The sequence below is a fragment of the Taeniopygia guttata genome, chromosome 25, assembly GCF_048771995.1.
Source record: "Taeniopygia guttata chromosome 25, bTaeGut7.mat, whole genome shotgun sequence".
NCBI classification, from domain to species: Eukaryota; Metazoa; Chordata; class Aves; order Passeriformes; family Estrildidae; genus Taeniopygia; species Taeniopygia guttata.
This window is the reverse complement of record NC_133050.1, coordinates 4,298,694-4,324,685: the sequence shown is the minus strand read 5'-3', so window position 1 is coordinate 4,324,685 and position 25,992 is coordinate 4,298,694. Positions and strand designations below refer to the sequence as shown.

General features: G+C 53.2%; 1 pseudogene; it reads left to right on the top strand.

Annotated features, from left to right (window-relative positions):
• Window positions 1-9,932: 9,932 nt before the first annotated feature.
• Window positions 9,933-21,899, top strand: LOC140680559 (olfactory receptor 14J1-like; annotated as a pseudogene).
• Window positions 21,900-25,992: the final 4,093 nt, after the last annotated feature.

Genomic DNA, 25,992 nt, shown 5'->3' with positions numbered 1-25,992 from the left:
GAGCGCAGCCAGTTCTCCAAGCACAGCAGGTCCCAGGTGACTGAGCAGAGACAGGACGGGCTTGGGCTATGTGGGGCAAGGTTGTCCACACTGCCTCAGACCTCCAGGCACAGCTTCTCTGACTAGGCCAGACATCCTCAGGAGAGTCCCTGGGCCAATATCAGTCGCTGAATGCTGCAGCCACCTCTGCTCTAAATAGAACAGTCATCAAATATACTCTTCAAAGAGGAATGTGGATTTATTGGAAGCTCTTGCAAATAGTTTTCCATCAGTATTGTAGGAAACCTCCTGACAAAGGATCTCCAGGGACTAATTCCAGCAGATAATTGCAGGCCATGATTGCACAAACCTCTCAGGACTCCAAGGCAAAAGCCCAAGTCCTTTGAAGAACCTGCCGTCCCTGGGAGCATGAAGGAGGGCCCAGGGCCATTCCTGACCAAGGCTCCCCAGGGCCTCTTCCCAGCAGCTCCCTGAGGCCAGGAGTGCAGGGAGGCAGAGGCTCTGTGTAGGCAGCTCAGCTGCTGAGCAGAGCCTGGGCTGGCTGGAGGCAGCAGAAAGGCCAAGGCCTGAGCCCCAGCCCCAGGGAAGGCAGATCCTGTCCCTCCCCGCCTGCTCAGGGCTCTGCCGGGAGCACTGGCATAGGGAGGGATGCTGAGGGCAGGACAAGGGATGGCAGTGCCCAGCCTGGCTGGGGCTGTGCCAGGAGGCCCCAGTGCCTCAGGACAAGGTGTCTCCTCCTCACAGCCCTTGGTGGCAAGACGCTGCTGTGCCCCAGGGCACCAAGGCCTGGCTTCTCCTGGGCACTGCCAGCCTTGCCAGGGCCCTTGGCCATGTCCAGCACAGCTTGTCCTGCGCTGTCCCACAGCTGCTGCTGTGTCCCTGCAGGCTGCACACTCCCATCTCGCTGCCCCCCGGGCCCTGCCCTGCCATTGCCAGCCCTGCCCTGCCCCTGCCATGCCCAGGACATGTCTGCAATTCCCCCAGGCAATGGGTGGGGATGGGCAAGTGTTCCTGAGGGCACAGGGAGGGGACAGCTGGGCTGGACTGACCCAAGGGATCTCCCATTCCATGCAATGTCATGGTCAGCAATAAACTGAGGAAAAGGAAGGGGATAGGGCTGGCAGGGAAGGCTGTGGTTATTTTTTACCAAGACATTTCTCATACAAAACACAAAGTACATGTTCTTGATCCGTTCCTGCCAGAGGTGGCAGGGATGTGTTTCAGGAATGCAAAGGGCCCAGGCCTGAGCCCCAGCCCCTGGCAAGGCAGATCCTGTCCCTCCCTCATTGCTCAGGGCTCTTCCCGGGATGGGCACTGGGATGTGGGGATGTGCCATGCCATGGGCAGGACCATGGGGCGGCCCCTGCCAGGCTGCTGAGCAGGGACAAGGAGGCAATGAGGCCCCAGGGCTGCAAGGGTCACTTGTCCCCTCGTGGCCTCAGGCCCAGGGCCAGCAGCCACGGCCAAAGTGCTGCACAGGTTGGCTCTGTCAGGGCCTTGCAGCTGCTGCACATCCCTGTGCCCTCGGCAGCCCAGGCTGTCCCACGGTGTCCCTGCCCTGCGCCTCTGTCCCTGCAGGCTGTCGTCATCCCCGGCTGCCCCACCTCGCTGGCCCTTCCTTTGCTGACAGCTCTGCCTCCTGCTGCCCCTGCCTGGCCACACAAAGCCTTGGCCTTGATACCAAAAGGGTTAATTCAGTTTTTACTGTGCCTGTGAACTTTTAACACAGGAACAAGGTGTGCAGGAGCTGCTTTTCCAGCAAGGACAGTTGGAAGTGTAGAAGACATCTGGCTCAAGAGTGCAGTGATAGAAAAAGCAAGGACTGAACCTGGGAACTTGGGGTGTGTTTTATGGAAATGGGTAAATTGTAATTCACATTTAGCGACTGTGTATAAGCAACACACTGGTAGAGTTACATGTCCACATAAGGTTAGGAGTTATCCCTCACTAGACCTCAGGCCTGAATAAATGATCCCCTCTTAAATAGCAATTTAGTGTTAAGGAGTCTTGTTCTGATATTTCAGAGATTTGGTGACCATGGGGCCTCACAGAACCCAGGAGTTACCTGTGACTCTGTCCAAACTCATGGAACAAAGGGTCCATGGTGACACAGCGGAACCCCATGGAACCAAAATCCATTTTGGCACACTGGGGCCATATTGAACCAATGGCCCATTGTGGCACCATGGATCCAAGGAGATCATTGTGATCCTGAGAAACCTGTTGGAACCAAGAGGCCATTGTGACACAGCAAGGCCTCGTGGAACCACAGCTCCATTGTGACACTGCAAGGTCACACAGAACCAAGGTGGCCATGGAACCAAGGTTCTGCTATGGAACCTCATGGAACAAAGGGACCATGGTGACACTGTGAAACCAGGGAGACTGTTTTTGGCAGTAGGAAAGCTCATGGAACCCCAAGTCCATTGTGACACAGCAAGGCCTCATGGAACCAAGGGACCATTGTTAAACTGTGTGGCCTCATGGAACCATGAGCCATTGTGCCACAGCGTGGCACCTCATGGAGCCAAGAGTCCATTGTTACACTGTGGGGCCCTGTGGCACCAAGGGGACCACAGTGACTTTGTGGGACCTCATGGAACAATGGAGACTGTTCTGACTCTTTGGGACCCACTGGAACCAAGGGGCCATTAGAGCGTGGCAGGGCCTCATGGAATCAAGGGGACCACAGTGAACACTGTGGGTCTCCGTGGGATGAAGGGTCCAGTGGAACCATTGTGTCACCATTGTGTCACTCTGAGGCATCCTGGGACCAAAGGTCCGTTGTGACCCAGCAGGGCTCATGAAACCATGGAGACCATTTCTACACTTTGAGGCCTTGTGAAACCAAAGGGCCTCTGTGGACTTCAGAGCCTCGTGGAGCCAAGGGGACCATCGTGACACTGTGGGGCTCAGTGAAACCAATGGTCTGTTGTCACACTGCCAGGGCTTCTGTGTGGGTTCTCTGCTTTTTTTCCTACCTGTGTCGTGGTCAGGATTGAAGGTACTTGAGACCATGTTTCAGGTTCAGACTCAGGTGCTTCTTGTTTCTTATCAGTGCTGCAGCCTCACAACTGTGAGTTCTGCAGTCTTTCATTAGCAAGTCACAAAATGGCCAAATAGCTCTTGTTACAAGGTCTTTTAAAACTATCCAACCAAGAAATGACACCTAAATTATTTTCCCTTTTAACCCAATAACTGATCCCTGAAGCACGCAGTGCGGACTTTTCGGTCCAATCACAAAATATCACCCAAACCCATGAAGAAGAAGCTAAGAAGAAGTTAAATAGGAAGAACCTGTCTCCACCCTAACATCTCCATCTTGCTTCATATTTATTACTATGTTCTAAAACCCCAAACTCTAAGTTTTCCACCCTGTGGTAGTATACACCTCTAACCAACTACGCACCCGTAACCCCAGTGCGGTTAATCAATTTTGGAAGCCTTCTCCACAGCCTCAGGTCAAATGCAGTGCTCTATTGCAAGTCTGTGCCTTTCAGCACAGCAAGTTTAAAATTCTCAGCATCCAGGGTTCCAACACTTATGGATGGACACTCTTGTGACACTAAAGGCCTCACTGAACCATTGTGACACCACAAGGCCTCATTGAACCGAGGGGCCATTGTGACACTATGGAGCCCCATGGAAACAAGAGCCAAGTGTGACACATCTGGGCTTCATGGAACCAAGGATTCAATATGACACCACCAATGTGACACTGCAGGGCCTCACAGGGCTCTGTGGTTTCCTTCCTATGGAAAAGAACCATCCATCTTTGCAGGTGCCCACGGCCAAAATGGATACTCCTCCTGAAAAATTCCATATATGTGTGGGTAATCCCAGACAAAATCTGCCAGAACAGAGAGCTCTGGCTGGCCTTGGCCTCTGGTGGTCACATCTCATCTAAAGAAAGCCTTTGAAAGCCTTTGAAAATATTTGAGCAGGTTTGGCTGCTGGAACATCAATGAGTCTCTCATCCTCTGAAAAACTCAGATGCTCTTGTGATCATATGTGTATTTTTTTCTCATTGTCCACTATGTGTGAAATATAATTTTCAGCTAAAAAATATTATTCTTATCACTCTCACAGTGTTATCTGACACAAAATACCTCATCTACATATGGATCCAGGTCGCCTGTACAGGCAAACACAATAAAGAATCCAGCAGGAATTATTTGTCTCTGCTCCCATCTGTCACATCTCCTCTGGAGCTGGAGGTGCAGCCCCAGCACTTGGGAGGGCTCAGGGGGTCACAAGCTCAGCTCTCACACAGAGAACTTGTGGACCTTGGATGATCTTCCTGGCCTTGCACGCTCATCCAGGCTGAGATGGACACTGATGGTTTCTGTGCCAGGCTCTCCCAGCCCAGCCCAGCTCCCTGCAAGCTCTGCCAGCTGCCCTGAGCTCTGGGCAGCACCAAGGGAGTCTCCCCAGCACAGCCCAGCCGGCTCTGGCCCCACAGCTCTGCTCAGGCCAGGCTGCTCTGGGCACTGCCCCACGGCCTCAGCCCCTGCCAAGGGCACAGCAGCAGCTGCAGCTCAGCCAGGACTCAGCCCCACCATGGGGGAACGGGCCTGGCCAAGGCAAAGGAGGCTCCCTGGGTGTCCTGCTCTCCTCTCCAGGATATCTGAGAGCTCTGTAGCCCCTCCTGCCATCTTGTCTGCCCAGGCCAGCACAAGAGCCCCGGCCTTGGGGCCCTCCAGAGCTGCTCCTGCTCCAGGCCCAGGGCCCATCCCAGAGCTGGGGCAGCCACAAAGCTGTGCCCATTTCTGCTCATTGCTGCTCTGATGGGGATGGATCCTCAGCCACTTGGAGGTTGCTGATGAATTTTCCTACTCCAGAGGCCTTTTCTTTCTTGAGCTCTTCAGTTCAGGAATTCAGTGAGAAAAGCTCACAAACATTCGTTCAAAATATCGAAACAAGAAAAACCCATGGGAATCATTTAAGTTTTCAATTCTTCTGTGGTTAATTAGACAGATTTCAGAGCAGTATTCATAGTGAATATACTGTATTGAAAGCAATGCAGACAGAACTGTTTTGTGCTGTCAAATCTTCTTTTCCTGTTTATAGATTGAGATCAGCAATGTCCAGTAGATATTGACCTCCAGCACCTTCTAATGCAGTCTGAATAGATATGAAAATCAAGACCCTTCATGGCTGGCAATCAATAACACTTTGTCCCTACCCCCTCCCCACCATTTCCCTCATCCAGCCCCAGGCACTCCTATGGATCAGGAATGGTGTGGCCAGCAGGAGCAGGGCAGTGATTCTTCCCATGTGCTCAGCACTGGTTGGGCAGCACCTCGAGTGCTGTGCCAGTTCTGGGGCCCCCCAGTTTAGGAAGGACATAGAGGGGCTGGAGCATGTCCAGAGAAGGGCAACAAGGCTGGTGAGGGGTCTGGAGCACACCTCCTGTGCAGAACGGCTGAGGGAGCTGGGGTTGTTTATCCTGGAGCAGAGGATGCTCAGGGCGGGCCTCATCACTCTCTTCAACTCCCTGACTGAGGATGCAGCCAGCTGGCGGTCAGGCTCTTTTCCCAGGGAACAGAGACAGGACAGGAAGAGACAGCCTTCAGCTGCACCAGGGGAGAGTTAGGCTGGATATTGGGAAATATTCTTCACACAGTGGTTAACTGGAAATTCAAATGGGCTGCCCAGGGAGGTGGTTGAGTCACCATCCCTGGAGGTGTTTAAGGAAAGACTGGATGTGGCACTCAGTGCCATGGTCTGGGTGATAAGGTGGTTTTGGGTCCCAGGTTGGACTTGTGTTGGAATTTGTGGGTATTGATGATTCTGAGATTCTAGAAAGTCTCTGTCTTTCTGCCCCATTGCCAAAGAAGAAGCCATAATTCGTCTGTGCTGTTTTCAAGGTTGTTTATTCTGTTTATCTCTAACATGTTCTGCTGCCCTGCCGCAGCTCTGTCCTGCAGGGCAGCGTGTGGGGCTCTGCCCCTCAGTGGGATGTTACAAACATTATATACCAGAAACTACCTGTGCTGGATTTACAATAACGTGCCAATATCTGTCACCTACGTTGGACAGTGTGTCCCCAGCCTAAACCAACAGAAAAATACCAACACTACAGTGAAACATGGAGGGCATGAAGAAGGAGGAAAAGGACAAGACACACCCAATTCCTCCATCTTGTCCCCTCTGAACCCCTAATCTAGAAACCTAAAATTTTACTTTTGCACCCGTGCCACACTTAATTATTACTCTTATCAAACACTCAGAGCTTGTAATTCATCCTGTAGGATGGGAAAACTCCTCTCCATGGACAGAGATCACAGGCAGTGTCTCTGGGGGCTCTGTACAGGGGGGTTCCTGACCCCTGCCAGGGTCCCAGACCTGCCAGGGCAGCCAGAGGGAAGCCCTGGATTCCCACAGACTTGATGCTCTCCAAGGTCTTTTCCAGCCTGGTTGATTCTCTGATGATGGTGACACTGCAGGGCCCTGGGGAAGCAAGGGGCCATTGTGGCACTGCAGGGCCTGGTGGCACTAAGAGGACCATGGTGACACTGTGTACGACAAGGCACCACAGAGCCAAGGGGCCATTGGGATACTGTGGGGCTGAATGGGAGCAAGGAGTGCATTGTGACAGTCTGGGTCCTGGTGGAACCACAGAGGCCACTGTGACCCTGCAGGGCCTTGTGGAACCATGCAGAGCTTTGTGACAGAGCAGGACCTTGTGTCACCATGGGGCCATGGTGACACTGCAGGGCCCCATGGAACCAAGCAGCCACTGCTGCTCCTCAGGGACTCATGGAATGAAGGAAACATGTTTGACACCGTGGTGGCCCTTGGGACCAAGAGGCCATTGTGACACTGTGGGACCAAGGAGAGCATTGCTGCCCTGCCAAGCCTCATGGAACCAAGGATCCATGGTGACACTGCAGGGCCTTGGGGACCACGGTGACATTGTGACACTGCAGGGCCCAAGGATCCAAGGGACTTTGTGACACCACGGGGTCCCATGGAACCAAAGGGACATTGTGACACTGGGAGGCCTCATGGAGTCATGGAGACCATTGGGACACTCTGAGGCCACATGGAATTGTGGTGACACCAAGTTGTCTGGGAGTGCTGATCTTCTGGAAAGTAAGAGGGCTCTGCACAGGGACTGGACAGGCTGGATCCAGGGCCCAAACCCAACAAGGTGAGATTTAACAAGTCCAAGTGCCGGGTCCTGCACTTTGGCCACAACAACCCCTGCAGTGCTACAGGCTGGGGACAGAGGGGCTGGACAGCAGCCAGGCACAAAGGGACCTGCAGGGACTGATGGACAGCAGGCTGGACATGAGCCAGCAGTGTGCCCAGGTGGCCAAGAAGGCCAATGGCTCCTGGCCTGGATCAGGAATGGTGTGGCCAGCAGGAGCAGGGCAGTGATTCTTCCCCTGTGCTCAGCGCTGGTTTGGCAGCACCTCGAGTGCTGTGTCCAGTTCTGGCCCCTCCATTTGGAAAGGACATGGAGACGCTTGAGAGTGTCCAGAGAAGGGCAACAAGGCTGGTGAGGGGCTTGGAACACAAGCCCTGTGAGGAATGACTGAGGGAGCTGGGGTTGTTTAGCCTGGAGAAAAGGAGACTCAGATGTGACCTTATCACCCTCTGCAATTTCCTGAAAGGTGGCTGTGGTCAGCTGGGTGTCAGTCTCTTTCTCCAGCCAACAACTGACAGAACAAGAGGACACGGTCTTAAACTGCACCAAGGGAAATACAGGTTGAATATTAGGAAAAAGTTTTTTACGGAAAGGTTGATGAAGTATTGGATTGATTTGCCCAGGGAGGTGGTAAAGTCACCTTCCCTGGATGTGTTTGAAAAAAGATTAGATGTGGCACTCGGTGCTATGCTTTAGTTGAGGTGGTGTTAGGGCATGGGTTAGACTCTATGATCTTGAAGGTCTCTTCCAACCCAGTAATTCTGTGATTCTGTGACTCGATGATCCCAATGGGTCCCTCCCAGCTCAGCCCCTTCTGCAATTCTCACCCTTTGGCTCAGCCTTTGTGTCCCCTTGAGGCGCTGGCAGAGCTGTTGCGGACATGGCAGGAGCGGTGACAGCCCCAGCGTTCCCTGTCTGTGACACCCCAGAGGTGACAGCCCCAGTGTTCCCCTGTCTGTGACACCCCAGCGGTGACAGCCCCAGCGTTCCCTGTCTGTGACACCCCAGCAGTGACAGCCCCAGCGTTCCCTGTCTGTGACACCCCAGCGGTGACAGCCCCAGTGTTCCCTGTCTGTGACACCCCAGCGGTGACAGCCCCAGCGTTCCTTGTCTGTGACACCCCAGCAGTGACAGCCCCAGCGTTCCCTGTCTGTGACATCTCAGCAGTGACAGCCCCAGCGTTCCCCTGTCTGTGACACCTCAGCAGTGACAGCCCCAGCGTTCCCCTGTCTTTGACACCCCAGCAGTGACAGCCGCAGTGTTCCCCTGTCTGTGACACCCCAGCGGTGACAGCCCCAGTGTTCCCCTGTCTGTGACACCCCAGCGGTGACAGCCCCAGTGTTCCCCTGTCTGTGACACCCCAGCAGTGACAGCCCCAGCGTTCCCATCTGTGACATCTCAGCGGTGACAGCCCCAGTGTTCCCCTGTCTGTGACACCCCAGCAGTGACAGCCCCAGCGTTCCCATCTGTGACATCTCAGCGGTGACAGCCCCAGCGTTCCCTGTCTGTGACACCCCAGCGGTGACAGCCCCAGTGTTCCCCTGTCTGTGACACCCCAGCAGTGACAGCCCCAGCGTTCCCCTGTCTGTGACAACTCAGCGGTGACAGCCCCAGCGTTCCCTGTCTGTGACACCCCAATGGTGACAGCCCCAGCGTTCCCTGTCTGTGACACCCCAGCGGTGACAGACAAGTTTCAGACACTGTTACAGAGCTCTACCCAGAGCTGACAGGGGGAATTGATTAAAAAAAATAATAAACAAAACAAAAACAAAACAACCCAAACAAAACCTTACTAAAATTAAAAAAAAACACCTCCCAATAAAACCCCCAACAAATAAAAAAAAAAAACCTAACAAAAAAAAAATCCAAACAAACCAAAACAAAACACAGAAAAAAACCCCAACCAAACAAAATATCAAAACAAGAAAAAGAGAACTCCCAATCAGCAGAGTTGTTCCATCCTTCACTTGTAACATCGGCACTCACACAAGATTCATTGGGCACATTTGCAGGAAAAGCAGGTTTAGGACAGGCTCTCAGCAGAACAGTTCTCAGCTGAGCCAAAAGGCCCCTGTGGCAGCTGCAGGGCCATTGGCAATGCAGAGCCTCAGGCCAGAGGGGAGAAAAGGGCTCTGAGCTCCCCTGCCCTGACACTGAACCCTGCAGGGCTGCAGGTGCGGGGCGGGCAGGGCTGGGAGGGGGCACAGCCCGGGGGTCCCGCAGAGCCTCCCTGCTCCAGAGCCGCAGCTGCGGCAATGGGACAGCTGCCGGGATCTGTGTGCCAGGGACGAGCCGCAGGCGGGGGTGCCGAGGGCTGGGCTGGAGCAGCTTTTTGTCCCGGTGCGGGGCCATTGCCGCGGGGTTGGGGTCCCTGGGAAGGCGCAGGAGCACAGGGGGGCAGGGTTGGTTTGTGGATTTGTGGTTGGGATGTTTTGTTGGCGGCCCCGGGCGGGCTGTGCGAGCCGGGAGCGGCCGGCCGGGCCCGCAGCCGGCGCTGGGGCCGGGAGCCCCCGGGCAGAGCTCTGTGCTCGGGGCCGAGCCCCGGGCGGCCGCTCAGAGGCAGCCCCGGCTGCGGGGGTCCCCGAGGGTCCCCGGGCAGGGGGCGGCGGGGGCTGCCGGAGCTCTGTGCCCGGGGCTGGGCGCGGCTGCCCAGGGAGCGGAGGCTGCAGGGTCCCCCCGTGCTGGGGCTGGCTCTGCCCGGCCCCGGGGCTGCGCTGTCAGCCCGGAGCCGCGTGGGGATCGCTCGCTACCGGCAGGGCTGGCAGGGAAACCGGCAATGGGGGGAGCACAGACGGGCAATACGAGAGCTGGGCTGTTCCAGAAGCCTGGAGGTGTTGGGAGCATGGACAGGGGGCACCCCTGGATACCCCGGGACCCTGAAACAGGGACCCCGGACAGTGCTGACCCCTGGGACGCCTGTGATGCCAAAGTGGTGAGCCCAGAGAAGGGGAACCTGTGGCATTGCCAGGAGCCCCAGCAGCCCAGAGAGGGGGAGCACCAATGCAAACTTGACCCGCAGCAACCCAGACAGGGTGGGGGCCTCCAGGAGCTCAAAGTGGAGAGGCCAGAAAGGGGAAACTCAGGGTTTGGTTTTTGCTGAATCTTGGTTGTTTGTATATTTTGGGGGACTGAATCTTGGTGTTTTTGAGGTTTTTATGGAGCTCAGATGGCCAGTGACTTTTAGAGATGGACTTGGGCAGTAGGAACTTCTGACACAATGTGCCCATACATTGTTTTCCCCAAACCAGGATTTCTTATTCCCAAACCTTGGCTGGATGGAGAAGGAGTCTGCGAGGAAGAGGAAGACTCCCCAGGTCACCCAGGCAGGTGAGGAGGAAGTCAGTGCCCTTTTCCCCCTCTCTCCTGCTCCATCTCCCAGCCCAGCGCAGCTCCTGGCTGCAGGACAACCCCCTGCTGACATCGTCATGCGGGGGGCACACTGGGGGGATCTCCTTCCCCTTTCCTGTGGCACAGAGACAAATCCCATCCTCTCCTTGTCCTTCCTCCCCAGACAAGGACCTGAGGATGAAGAGCAGGGAGGATAAATCCCCAAGACAGAACCTCGTGGAAGAGGCTGTTTTGCATGACTCCAGGGCACAGGAATCCAATGGGGAGGAAAAGCCCTGGAGATCTCACAGGAGGAGGGGCTGCAAACCCAGCCCAGGGTGCTCTGAGGAGGAAGGACCCACCCTGTGCCAGGAAGGTGGACAGAGCTCCAGCCAGAGCTCAGAGCTGAAGGTCCATGAGCCGGTTCACCATGGGGAGAAGCCCTACAAGTGCTTGGAGTGTGGGAAGAGCTTCAGGCAGAGCAACACCCTGATCTGCCACCAGATGATCCACACTGGGGAATGGCCCTACGAGTGTGGGGAGTGTGGGAAGGGCTTCAGCTGCAGCTCTGCCCTTGTCACCCACCAACGCATCCACACTGGGGAGAGGCCCTATGAGTGTCCCCAGTGTGGGAAGAGCTTCACCCAGAGCTCTCACTTGACCAGACACCAACGGAGCCACCAGTGAGGGAAGCCCTGTGAGTGCCCCAACTGCAGGAGGAGCTTTGTGCACTGCTCCAGCTTCAAACCCCATTGAAGAACCCACATTGGGAAGAGCCCTGGTGATCCCTGTTCCCTGTGATCCATGCTGGGAAGACACCTGTACCTTCTCCTGCCCCTGCCAATGACCTTATGTGGGATTGAAGAACATGAGGGTCTGGCCATGGCCCTGTCACTACATTCACTCCCACCTCAGGTCATTGCCAGGGGCAGGAAAGGGACTCTCTCTCTCTCTCTCTGAGAAGGGTGTCCTTTCCAGGCAGGAGGAGACGCGTGGCCAGGAAGTTACAATTGATGGTGATGTAGTTTCCCTTGTAAATAGTTTTTCTTATCCCTTCTGTTGTCAATAGTTTTTCTATTCCTGTTTGTTCCTTATCTTGTTGCTGTTCCCAGTAAATTGTTCTTATCCCAGCCTGGGATCTTTCCATTTTTTTCCTTCAGTGGAAGGTGGGAGGGCAACGAGTACCAGCGCGGTTTTAGCAGGAGCAGGAAATTGGGGAATTCCATTCCTGAATCCTGGCCTGTGGATACCGAGCATCCCAGCTGGTGCCAGCCCTGGTGGCCATGGCAGCAGCCTTGGGAGCGGGTCCCTGGCTGGGGCTGAGGGAACCTCTTCACTCTGGTGCCCAGGGACAGGAGTGCAGGGAGCGGCTGCAGCTGAGTCGGGGCAGGCTGAGGTTGGATCTCAGGGAAAGGTTTTTGCCCAGAGGCTGCTGGGGCACTGCCCAGGCTCCCCAGGGAAGGGTCACAGCTCCAGGGCTCTCTGAGCTCCTGCAGCGTTTGGACAGCGCTGCCAGGCCCAGGCTGGCAGTGTTGGGGTGTCCTGTGCAGGGCCAGCAGTTGGACTCGAGGATCCTGATGGGTCCCTCCCAGCTCAGCCACTTCTGTGGTTCTGGGATCCCATGACCCTGGGGATGGGAGTGCCAATGGTTGCCATGGAAACGGGCTCTGGCTGCAGGCCTGAGCTGGTGTCCATGGCAACCACCCCTGGCATGGGGTCTCCATGGAGCTGCCCAGGGACTGACCATAGCAACAGGGGCTGGGGGAGGTTGCCATGGAAACTGACCATAGCAACAGGGGCTGGTGCTGGTTGCCATGGAAACTGACCATAGCAACAGGGGCTGGGGAAGGTTGCCATGGAAACTGACCATAGCAACAGGGGATGGTGATGGTTGCCATGGAAACTGACCATAGCAACAGGGGATGGTGATGGTTGCCATGGAAACTGACCATAGCAACAGGGGCTGGTGATGGTTGCCATGGAAACTGACCATAGCAATGGGTCCTGATGAGGTTTGCTGTGGTAATCCAGGGCATCCCTCTGGCTGCCCTGGAAAGTCTGGGACCCTGGCAGGGGTCAGGAACCCCCCTGGACAGAGCCCCCAGAGACACTGCCTGTGATCTCTGTCCATGGAAAAGAGTTTTCAATCTTACAGGATGAATTACTCACTCTGAGTGTTTGATATGAGTAATAATTAGTGTGACATGGGTGCAAAAGTAGAATTTTAGGATTCTAGATAAGGGGTTCAAAGGAGGCAAGATGGAGGAAATCGTGTGTGTCCTGTCCTTTTTCATCTTCTTCATGTCTTCCATGTTTCACTGCAGTGTTGGCATTTTTCTGTTGGTTTATACTGGGGACACACTGTTCAACACAGGTGGTAGGTATTGGCACATTATTGTAAATATAGCACAGGTAGTTTCTGGTATATAATGTTTGTAACTTCCCACTGAGGGGCAGAGCCCTGCACGCTGCCCCGCAAAAAAGGCAAGAAAGACAAGAAAGGCCTACTGCAGGTCAGACAGAACATGTTATAGATAAGCAAGAATAAACAACCTTGAAAACAGCACAGATGAATTATGACTTCTTCTTTGGCAGCGGGGCTCAAAGACAGGGACTTTCTGCAATTTTGGGATAATTTAAATACCACAGATTCTGACATAAATGGCATCCCTCGGTGGGCTCGAACCACCAACCTTTCGGTTAACAGCCAACAGTTTGGCTACTAATAATCAGATTTTTTGACAGGCCCTCAGAGGGGTTCCATGGGGACTTTCTAAGTGTCCCCAGGCTGCCAAAGAGCCTGGATGTCACAGGCACTCACAGTGGCTCCTGTCATAGGCAGACTGGGAGCTTTAGCCAAAGTTTATTAGAGAAGCTCCTATCAGGTCAGGAGGCACAGAAAGGACCCCCAATAGCCCCTATAGATCCCCAAATACCTCCAAGGACCGCCAGCCTTTCTAAGCCTCTTTTTGTGAGAGGAGCCTTGGAGCAGCAGGTTCCAATCCCTACCCCTGACATTTCAAGAGCTCGTATGTAAACAATTATAAAGGTGGAATTAAAACTTTATACAATTCTCCCTTAGCATTAGGAATTGTAAACCAGTGTTGGGGGTTGGGTTTTTCCTTTCTGTTTGTTCCTTATCATTGGCTGATGTTTATCGGCTGATCCCTTATTTTGGGAGGAGCTGCTGCTCTTGGAGATGGGAGTTTCCACTGCTGCTGCCAGAGCCCGGGCCAGAGCTGTTTCTTCTGTCCTGGGGTGAGCCTCTGCTCGTGAGAACAGCCACTAAACTGGGACCTTATTTACACCTGCCCCACTAAAAGAGAGACCTATCCCTGTCTGCTCTGGTGTCCAGGATCCTGAGCTGGGCTCTCCCTGCCCTGCTTGGAGCCCCTCACCCCCTGCCTGCCGAGACATCCTGCCAGCCCAGCTTGCTGCTTTCCAAGAGTCCTGCTGGAGGCACCTCCACAGGAAGCTTTTTTCCACCTTCCCTAGCAGACACCTGTCTTGCAAACCAAGACCAATTTTGGCGCCCAATGTGCAGCCCAAGGGCATAAAGAGGAAAATGGTGAAATGAAAACAACAATTCTTGAGTAACATAATCTTTTTTTTTGTGTGTGTGTTTGCTGGGTATAGAAACCTTTTTAGGTGTCACCAAGGGGTCTAGCCTTCCCTGGTTTGGGTGGCACATGGTTGTGGCTACATTTTTCCCATCCTATAACTATGGCAAATCTGGCTGATAATCAATTTGTTTGATGGGTTAATATGGTGAGGAATTTATGGATTTTTAATTTCCACTGGATGGTGGGAACATGGATTTGAGGCTACCACACACTAACTGTATGTGTTTGGAATTACTTTAATAATGGTACCTACTGTGAGGAAATGACACCAGGGGAAGTTTTCCCCCAACTCCTCAGCCAGCTCTTTGGGTCTACAGTGGTTGGTGTTCCTGCTATGCCTGTTAAGCCTATTCTGTTTAGCATTCAGAGGTAAGGGAAGATTGACTTAGATAACTATCGTAGCAGGGCGTCCCCAGCCTGTAATAATTAGCACTGACTCCATGATTCCAGAAGGCTGATCAATCACTTTATTACATTATCCTATACTATACTGCTAAGAAACACTCATCGCTCTTGCAGACAGTCCAATACAGACAGACCAGACTGGTGAATTGAAATCCAAACACCATCACCATTGGCCAATTTAGAAATCACCCTTTGATAAACAAATCTCCATAATACATTCCACATGTGCACAACAGGTGCAGCAGGTGAAGATAAGAATTGTTTCTCGTTCTTTTCTCTGAGCTTTCTCACACCTCACAGCTTCCCAGGAAAATCCTGGGAGAGCTCTCTCTCTGCTCAGAGGATATGTGATTACCACGGGTCAGTTGTGACAATGTGGGTCCAAGGACACCATGGTGGCACTACGGAACCTCATGGAACCAAGGGGCCATTGTGACACTGTGCTGCCTCATGGAATCAAAGAGACCAATGTGAAACTCAGAGACCCCAAGGAAGCAAGGGTCCATGGTGACCTTGTGCAGCCCGCAGTGTCACAGAGGAGCCGCTGTGACACAGCGAGGGCACACGGAGCCCAGGGGCCATTGTGACACATCAGGGCTTTGTGGAACCACGAAGCCATTGTGACACTGCAAGGCCTCATGGAAGCACGGGGCCATTGTGACACTGCAGAAGCAAGGGGAACATTGTGACACTCCAGGGCCTGATGGAACCAAGGAGATCATTGTGACACTGTGGGGTCCATGGAACCAAGGGAACATGGAACAGGTCTGGCTGGCTGGGCCTCCTGGGGACCACCTGACAGGTCCAGCTGACCTTGGCATGTCGAGGGCTCCTTCTCATCTGCCCCTGAAGCACTGGGGCTCTGGGCTTTCCTTCCCATGGGAGAGAACTGTCCTTCTCCTCCAGGGTTCTATGGCCAAAATTGGGATTCCTCCTCCAAAACTCCGTACATCCAAGGAATGCTCCCAAGTGAAAGCTGCCAGGACAGACAGGTCTGGGTGCCCTTGGCCTCTTAAGAGATGCATCTCATCTGCTTTTGAAACACTGGGACTTGGTGCTTTCCTTCCAATGTAAATAGTTGTCCTTCTCAAGGTGACCGTGGTCAAAATTGAGATTCCTCCTCCCAAATTCCATGTATCCAAGAATTCCTCCATTACAAAACCTGCCAGGAAGAACAGGTCTGGTTGGCTGAGCCTCCCAGGAGCCACCTCTTTCTTCTTCTGCCTTTGAATCACTTGGGCTCTGTGCTTTCCTTCCTATGGAAAAGAACCGTCCCTCTTATCTATGCAGAAATGGCCAAAATTTGGGGTTCCACCTCCCAAATTCCTTATATCCAAGGGTTGCTTTCAGACAAAAGCTACCAGGGCAAAGAGGTCTGGCTGGCCTAGACCTCTGATGGCAGCCTTTTATCTGCCCCTCAAACACCGGTGTTCTGTGCTTTCCTTCCTTTGGAAAAAAAACCATCATTCAACTCCGGGTGTCCATGTCTGAAATTGGGATTCCACCTCTAAAATTCCCTATATCCAACGGTTGCTCCCAGCCAAAATCTGCCAGTACCATCAAGCCTGGCTGGCCTTGGCCTCTGGTGGCTGCCCCTGCCACACTGGGGCTCGGTTCTTCCCTTCCCATGGAGATCACTGTGACACTGTGGGCACCTCATGGAACCAAGGGGATCATTGTGGCACCACTGGAGCCCATGGAACCAAGGGGCCATGGTGACACCGCGGGGCTTCATGGACCCAGAGACCATTATGGCTCTGTGGGGCCTGATGGAACCATGGAGACCATTGGGACCCTTCAGGGCCTCGTGTCACCAAGGGGGCATTGTGACACCTCAGGGCCTCCTGGAAGCAAGGGACCATTGGGACACTGTGGGGCCCCATGGAACTGAGGGAACATGGAACAGGTCTGGGTGGCTTGGCCTGCCAGGGGCCACCTGACAGGTCTGGCTGATTTTTGGATGTCAAGGGCTGCCTTTCATCAGCTTCTGGAACACTCCTCTGTATGGAAAAAACCCATCTGTTATTTCAGATGTCCATTGCCAAAATTGGTACCCTCCCTAAAAAATTTCCTATTTCTGAGGGTATCTCTTCAAACAAAATCTGTCAGCTCTGGCTGGCCTTTGCATCTGGTGGTCACCTCTCATCTGCCCCTAAAACAGTGGTGCTCTGTTCCTTCATTCCTATGGAAAAGAACTGGTCTTCATGTCCAGGAACCACAGCAAAAATTAGAATTGGCCACCAAGCCTGGCCAGGGTTGTGTAACCGTCTGCAGGCCCCAGGGAAGATATTGACCCTTCCAGTGCTGCCATCCTCCCTCCAGTGAGAGAAAAGGACACAGGGCAGGCACACAGAGCAGCTACATGAAGACACCGAGGTCAGTGAAGAGGAAGTTGAGTCCCAGATGGGAGGGATGAGGAGATGCCTTGATCTCAGGGCTGAAATCCTCTGCTAAAGCTATGGAGAAGGATGTCATTGATACATCAGACTCTCTTTCTCCATATAAGGCATTGAAAAGTATAGGGAGATGACTTGTTTTAGCAAAGGCCTCCATGCTAAAGTAAGGAAATGTTGAAGTAGCTGTGATCCCATGAGAAGTTTGAACAGACAAAGAGAGCAGAGTGATGAGACCCTGTGCCCTCAGGGAGAGAAGAAGACCTCTGTTCCTAGAGATGAAGATGATTTCAGAAAGAGATGAAGAGAACCTTTGCTCTTAAATAGCTCATCTGTAAACTAATACCCCATAAGCTGATATGGCCCATGACACACAGCTGTGGGAAAGGCTGTGAAAAAATGGGAGGGACTTCACGACTGCAGATTATTCCAGGCAGCTGCTATTTGTGGAAAAGAAAAGCCATGAGATAACTGTTTTCTTGTGGAGAAGTCTCCATAAAATTAACAAGAGGAACTTCTCTCCCTAACTGAACTGAAGACAGACTATTGTAGAGGTGGTAAAGTGACAGAAAATTTTAGGTTTTGTCTCTTTACATTGTCAGGTTGTATGGAGAGGGGAAGTGTTCAGAAATTTTTCTTCTAATTCTTATTACTCTTTCCTTTAGTTACTGTTAAAAAACTTTTCATTATACCCTTTTAAACTTTTGAGCCCACTTTGCCCTTCTCCTAATCCTATCTCACAGCAGGAAATGAGTAAGTATATTCTAGTGTGTGTACTGGTAATTAGCCAAAACTGAACCCACCACATTAATTGATGCATTGGCCAAGAAATCTCAAATTGGTGAACCAAAACCACTACAGAAACTTCCTGATGAACTGCCCCAGACCAGAGGGAAATCAAGGCAGAGCAATGGTTTGTCAGGACTTGCTGGATCCCAATGAGCCCCGTGGTGCATTTGGAGCTGAGCCCTGGAACCTCAGGGCCTGAGAGGAGATTGCACAAATCTTTCCAGAAGTCAAAGTCAGAAGAAAACCCCAAAGTGTATCAAAGCATTAATGGGACTCACTGAGGTCCATCCCCAACACAGGCTCCTCATGGACTCCTTGGAGGAGAGAACTGGAGGCCAGGCTGGCACAAAAACCTCTCAGAGACTCAAAATGGCACAAAACCCTCTCAGTGTGGAAAGGACAATCCAAACTATTGGAAAAAAGTTGAGTATCTCAAAGTAATAATGAGCCCCACTGAGTGTCAGTACAAAGCTCTCAAGGGACTCCTTAAAGCAGATAATTGGGGCCATGATTGCACAAACCTCTCACAGAGTCTGTATCAAAAGGGAAACACCAAATACCTTAAAAGAAATGCAGTTCTGGGAGCATGAAGGAGCCCCCAGGGCCATTCCTGACCAAGGCTCCCCAGGGACTCCTTCCAGCAGATCCTTGAGGCCACTGGGATGTGGGCTAGGGGGGGATGCTGAGGGCAGGACCAGGGGGTGACAGTGCCCAGCCTGGCTGGGGCTGGGCCAGGAGGCCCCAGGGCCTCAGGACAAGGTGTCTCCTCACAGTCCTTGGTGGCATAGACCCTGCTGTGCCCCAGGGCACCAAGACTTGGCTTCTCTTTGTCCCCGCCTGTCATCAGTGCCTCCAGTTCTCTGCTCTGCCTGGGGCCTGGGGACACTTTCTCAGTCTTGTCCTTCAGTGGGACCCATTAAAAGTCAGAGAAACTTTGGAGTTGGATTCTGACTTGGAGTTCTGGAGAGGTTTCTGCAGCTCCCTCTCAGGGCCTGATGTTCAGGGCCTGAGCACAAAGCCCCAGAGGGTCATTAAAGTCCTTGTGCTGTGTCTGTGCTGCTGAGCTGGGCCGGGCTCCTGGCACAGAGGGTGATCCTGGTAACCAAGCAGAGCTTCAAAAGCACATTTCTCTTGCTGAGCAGCTCTTCTCCCAGCCCAGCAGGGCTGGGGCACTGCCTGCAGCCAGCCCAGGCACAGCACAGAGGCACAGAGAGCTTCAATCAGTCAGGGCTGGGAAGGGGCTGAGAAGTGCCTGGGGCAGAATCACTGCCAGCCCTTGGCACAGGAACCTCTGGCTGCAGGACAATGCAGCTGCAGCTCCTGGAGAGATCTCCTAAAGCTGGAACATCCCAATGCCCACAGCCCCTGTGAGTGCATTCTCTGCTCATCTCCTGTGCAGAGCAGCCAGGGGTGCCCAGGGCTGTCCTGCAGAGCAGGGTCCTGCAGCCCAGGGCGCTGTGCTGGGCCAGGACTCTGCTGCCTGCCAGGGACAGCTCTCAGCCGGCCCTGGAGCTGCTCCCAGCGCTGGCCAGGAGCTGTGGGGGGAAGGAGCCGCCCTGAGCAGGGCAGGTGCTGCTGCTGAGAGGGGCTGGGTGGGGCAGGGCTGCTCCCAGCTCCAGACCAGCCTGGGCACAGCTCCGGAGGGCACTTCCCAAAGAAGGTAAGCCTGGGATTGCTGTAAAGGTCAGGGGCTTTCCTGAGAGTGTTTTCAATTTCCTGCTTGGAGAAGGATGGGAAATTTGGGGTGATGATAAAAAGTATTTTTCCTTTTATACATTTTTCAGATATCTGTAGCTCTATAAATTACTATTATATAGTTATAAAACTATAATACTTACTTAACTCTATTAATTAATTAACTCTATTAAACTACTATTATGTTCTTATTTTACTGTAATCCTTAACTGACTCTAGTATGTTTCCTGCCTAGCTCTTAGATTTTAGAACAATAAGCTGTCTAAATACATTCCTGAAATATTGTATAGTCCAGGAAGAGTGCCTACAAGAAGAATATTTTGGGTTTTGACAACAATGTAAGCAGTCATAAATAAAACTGGGGCAAAGAAGCCCTTGGACCTACTCCAATGGGTTGAGCCAGGGGTGTGTAACTGGGGCAACTGAATCTCCTACTGAATATTCCTGTTAAATATCCTAATTAATCAACCTTATTACCTTGTTGAAATCAGGGGCTGGGTGTGCCCCATTCCTGCGGGGCCACCTGGAATCTTCCAATAAAGGTCTGGTTTTTACTTTCCTGTTCTAACACTGTTGCAAGGGGTTTTTTTTTTTTCTCTTCTGATTATAAACAACAGGGGGATGAGATAAACAGTGCAGGAATTGTAATCCCAGAATCACAGAACATTCTGAGTTGAAAGGGACACACAGGATCATCACAGGATTGTTTGAACATTTACAGAGACTCCAGAACTGTGACTTTGGGTGGTCAGTGTCTCTGCTGGGAGCCTCCCAAAGGGCCTTCAGCCACTCCTCAGCCCTGGACAGCAGCAGCATCACCTCTGCAGGGCCCAGCAGGGCTCTCCTGAGCTGCCCTTGCCCAGCTGCACACAGAGCCTGCCCCAGCCAGGGCCCTGCACACAGGCAGGTTTCTGTAGGGCCGGGCCGAGGGCACACAGGGTGGGATGGGCTCTGCTGGCAGGGACAAGGCACCTCTCAGGAGGGGATGTCCAGGGCCAGGGAGATGCTCAGGGAAGCAGAGGGGGCTGAGCAGAGCAGTGCTGGGGGAACAAGCCCATCCAGCCCCTCACCTTCCCTCAGCCACAGGGAATCCTTTGCCTCTCACATCTCTCAGTGGCAAACTCTGAGTGCAGCAGGAATGCTGGGGATTTCTGACCTCAGAGAGCCAGGAATGATGTGTGGGTAGGAAAACAATTCCTTAAACCAGCTCCTGCCATTTCCCTTAGAAGTGGTAGTGCAGATGGTAACAAGCCTTCCTGCAATAGGAATTATTCCCCTGACAAATCCTGAGTACTCAGCCTTGTCCCTCTGCCACAGGGCCACAAACCCAGGGAAGCAGGGCAGGGATGGCTCCTCGAGAGCCCCCACGCTCAGGTCTGGCTGCTCCTGGCACACTCAGCCAGCACAACTGGAGCTCAGGCAGGGACCTGGGTGAAGGTTTTCCCAGAGCAGGAACAAGGGTGGGTGAGTCCCAGCAGGACAGGCTGCAGGGAATGGCCCAAGTCTGGCTCCAAACAGCCTCTCCTGACTTGTCCCTGTCCTTTCTCCATGACCAGGTGCCCATGTGCAGCCACAGCAAATGTCCAACAGCAGCTCCATCAGCCACTTCCTCCTGCTGGCACTGGCAGACACGCGGCAGCTGCAGCTCCTGCACTTCTGCCTCTTCCTGGGATCTCCCTGGCTGCCCTCCTGGGCAACGGCCTCACCATCAGCGCCGTAGCCTGCGGCCACCACCTGCACACGCCCATGTTCTTCTTCCTGCTCAACCTGGCCCTCAGCGACCTGGGCTCCATCTGCACCACTGTCCCCACAGCCATGCACAATTCCCTCTGGGACACCAGGGACATCTCCTACTCAGGATGTGCTGCTCAGGTTTTTCTGGTTTTCTTCTTTCTTGGATCAGAGTATTTCCTCCTGACCATCCTGTGCTACGACCGCTACGTGTCCATCTGCAAACCCCTGCACTACGGGACCCTCCTGGGCAGCAGAGCTTGTGCCCACATGGCAGCAGCTGCCTGGGCCAGTGCCTTTCTCTATTCGCTGCTGCACACAGCCAATACACTTTCCCTGTCTCTGTGCCATGGCAATAGCCTGGGCTAGTTCTTCTGTGAAATCCCACAGATCCTCAAGCTCTCCTGCTCCAATTCCTATCTCAGGGAACTGGGGCTCATTGCAGTTAGTGCCTGTTTCGGACTTGGTTGTTTTGTGTTCATTGTTTTCTCCTATGTGCAGATTTTCAGGGCTGTGCTGAGGATCCCCTCTGAGCAGGGACGGCACAAAGCCTTTTCCACCTGCCTCCCTCACCTGGGCGTGGTCTCCCTTTTCTTAAGCACTGTCATGTTTGCTCACCTGAAGCCCCCCTCCATCTCCTCCCCATCCCTGGATCTGGCCCTGTCAGTTCTGTACTCGGTGGTGCCTCCAGCCCTGAACCCCCTCATCTACAGCCTGAGGAACCAGGAGCTCAAGGCTGCAGTGTGGACACTGATGACTGGATGCTTTCAGGAACATTAAACTGCTGGCCAATTTCTGCAAATCATTGTAATAAAAGTCATCTTTGATACTTCTATTTGGTTTCTGTTTGGAGGCTCTTTTTCTTTGTTTTACTATTTTAATCTTGTCCACAATGAAATCACATGGTTTTTGCCATTTCTCTTTTTGATTCTCTCCACCTTCCCTGTGCCCACAGACTGTGTCAAGGAGGGGCTGTGCTCTTGGTGCCTTTAAAGGAACTAAAGGAACTCCCAGTGAAGTTTTCTGCAGAGATGGCCTTTTGTTGCCTTCTCTGGAGCTGCAGCAACAATGTCTGTGTGCAGAGCTGGGGCAGATCAGTGCTGGCACAGCAGCTGTGCCCAGGAGCAGCAGCACTTGGTGCTGCCAGTGCTGCTCCCGTGGCCCTGCCCCGCTGCCCTGGTGGCCCTGGTGCTGCTGCAGGGCCTGAGTGCTCTCGGGGCGGGCACAGTCCTGGGGGTGGCAGTGCTGGGGCTGCAGCAGGGACACCAGTTAATAGAAATAATTTGTAATATATACAATTGTTGATAGTTCTTTTGGGTTTGATTATGGGTTTTTTTTTCATTTTCCCCCTGTGTTTTATATTTTAAATCTTGTCAACAAAATAAAGCCATTGTTTGTGTAGTTTTTCATTTTATTTACCTCCACCTTCCCTGTGCCCACAGACTGTGTCAAGGAGGGGCTGTGATCTCAGTGGCTTTAAAGGAACTCAAGGATCTCCCAGCAGAGTTTTCTGTAGAGATGCCCTTTTGTTGCCTTCCCTGGAGCTGCAGCAGCAATGTCTGTGTGCAGAGCTGGGGCAGATCAGTGCTGGCACAGCAGCTCTGCTCCTGCTGGCCACACCATTCCTGATCCAGGCCAGGAGCCATTGGCCTTCTTGGCCACCTGGGCACACTGCTGGCTCATGTCCAGCCTGCTGTCCATCAGTCCCTGCAGGTCCCTTTGTGCCTGGCTGCTGTCCAGCCCCTCTGTCCCCAGCCTGTAGCGCTGCAGGGGTTGTTGTGGCCAAAGTGCAGGACCCGGCACTTGGACTTGTTAAACCCCACCTTGTTGGATTTGGGCTCTGGATCCAGCCTGTCCAGGGCCCTCTGCAGAGCCCTCCTACCCTCCAGCAGATCAACACTCACACCCAGCTTGGTGTCATCTGCAAAGATGTTCTTGGTTCCATGTGTCCCTTCAGTGTCACAAAGTCCCTTTGGTTGCACCAGGCCCTGCACTGTCACACTGGTCTCCTTGGTTCCATGGGGCCCCAAAATGTGACAATGGACTCCTTTGTTCCGTGGGGCTTCACAGTGTCACAATGTTCTCGTTGGTGCCGCAGTTTCACAGAGGCCCCTTGGTTCCATGGGGCCCCACGGTGTCACAAAGGCCCCATTTCACATGAGGTCCCACACTGTCACAATGCTCTCTGTGGTTCCACAAGTCCCCTCAGTGTCACAATGGATTCCTTGTGTCCACGAGGCCACACAGTGTCACAAGGGCCTTCCAGATTCCTGGAGGCCCCAGAGTGTCACAGTGGCCCCTTGGTTACACAAGGTCCCGCAGTGTCACAATGTCCCCTGGGTTCCATGAGGCCCCGCAGTGTCAGAAGGGCCCCTTGGTTCCACTGGGCCCTGGGCTCTCCCAATGCTCTCCTTGGTTTCGCAGTGTCACAGTGGTGAAACCCCTCGGTTACACGATGCCCCGCAGTGTCACCATGGCCTCTGTGGTTCCACCAGGACCCAGTGTCACGGGGACTCCCTGGTTCCATTGGGCCCCAGAGCACCACAATGGAGCCCTGGTTCTATGGGCCTGCACAGTGTCACCATGGTCCTCTTAGTTCCACCAGGCCCTGCAGGGTCACAATGGCCCCAGAGTGCCCCAATCATCACAGAATGACAGAATCAAATAGGCTGGAAAAGATCTTTGGGATCATCAAGTCCAACCAATGCCCTAATACCGCCTTGTCACCCAGACCATGCCACTGAATGCCACTGGAGAGGGACAGCGACTCTGCCACCTCCCCCCTGGCCTGCCCATTCCAGTGCCCACTCACCCTTTCTGTGAAGAACTTCTTCCTCTTGTCCAGCCTAAACCTCCCCTGGTGCAGCTGAAGGCTGTGTCTTCTTGTCCTGCCCTCCAGCAGATCCACACTCACACCCAGCTTGGTGTTACCTGCAAATTTGGGGATGGTGGGCTCGATCCCCTCACCCAGATCATCAGTGAAGATGTGAAACAGGACTGGGCCCAACACAGATCCCTGGGGACAGCACCAGGGACTGGACACCAGCTGGGTGCAGCACCATCCCCACCCCTCTCTGGGCCCAGCCTCCAGCCAGCTCTTCCATCTCCCAGCCAGGAGGGAACCTGCCCAAGCCGTGGGCTGCAGCTTTTCCAGGGAATGCTGTCAGAGACAGTGTCCAAGGCTTTGCTGAAGTCCAGATGGACACATCCACAGCCTTTCCCACATCCACAGGTGGGTCACCTGGTTATAAAAGGAGATCAGGGTGCTCAGGCAGGACCTGCCCCTCTTAAATCCACGCTGGCTGGCTCTGACCCCTTGGCCATCCTGTGGGTGCCCTGTGGTGGCACTCAAGGTGATCTGTTCCATAACCTTGCCGGGCACCGAGGTCAGGCTGACAGGCCTGGAGTTCCCCAGATCCTCCTTCCAGCCCTTCTTGGGGATGGGCTCACACTGGCACCTCCAGTGCTCTGGGACCTCCCTGGTGAGCCAGGACTGATGGTAAATGATGGGGAGCAGCTTGGGGAGCTCATCCACCAGCTCCCTCATCCCCTTAGGATGGATCCCATCCCATCCCATACACCTGTGAGCATCTGAGTGTCTCAGCAGGTCACAGCTGCTTTCTCCTGGATTACAGGGGCCATTCTGCTCCCTGTGCCCATCTACCAGGTCAGAAGAACTTTTGGCCTGAGCACGACCTTTCCTAATATTGAAAATTGATACAAACAAGGTGTTAAGTAGTATGGCCTTTTCCTTATCTTTATTTACTATATTCTCCACTGCATCCAATAAAGAGTAAAGGTTCACCTTATCCCACGTTTTGCTATTAATTTATTTATAGAAATATTTTCTGTTATTTTTCACAGAAGTGGCCAGGTTAAGCATTAATTGCATTTTCACCTCTCAGCTTCTCTTTCTGAATGACCTCACAACATCTATAAAGACTTCCTGAGTTGCCTGTCCTTTTTTCCCCTGAGTTCCCACAAAAGTTCCATGGGCAGTCAGGGCAGTCATTTTCCTCACCAGCTCATCTTTTCCCACACTGGGACAGGCTGCTTCTTCCGCCTTAAGATTACTTTCTCAAAATATGTCCATCGTTCCTGAACCCTTTTGGTTTCAAGGGCTGTTTACCTTAAAAACATCAGTACCTGATTCGGTACTCCCGAAATCTGCATCCTAAATAGGCCACAGGCTGCCCTTCCTAATTCCAGTGTGGAAGTTTTGTTGCTGCCCCTCCTTCTTTCACAGATCACTGAAAACTTGATTATTTCATGGTCCCTGTGCCCCAGGCAGCCTCCGACCCCCACATCTGCCACCAGCCCTTCTCTGTTTGTGAGCAGCAGGAGACAGAGCTTTCCTTGGGAGTGCAGTGTTACCAAAAATTCGGTGAAACAGAAAACTCCTTAACACCAGTGCAGCATTAAGAAGCTGCATTCTTTATTCAGCCAGATGCACAGGGGATAGTTCCTCCCAAAGCCGAGCATGCTGAGTGCAGGAAAGTTTCTGTTCATCTTCTGTATTTTGCACACGTATACATTGATAGTCCTGGACTAAACACACGTCTGATAATCATTTCCCCAGAATCATTAACATATTTCCCCTCCCCTTTACCCATGTGTTCTTCTGTCCTGGGGGTCCCTGGTGGTCCCTGGTGGTCGTGGACCCCAATGTTCCCGTGGGCCTGGCTGAGCTGGCAGGACACTGAGGCTGGTGAACTTCCAGTTCCCCTTCTCCCACAATGGGCACTGTGTGGTTTCCATGGGCCTGGGGTTTTGGAGAACAAGCTCCAGGCGTCAGCTCAGCTGGTGGAGACAATTTATCATCTGGTAACATGAGGTCACAGAGTGGGCTATGACATCACAGAGTGGGTTATGT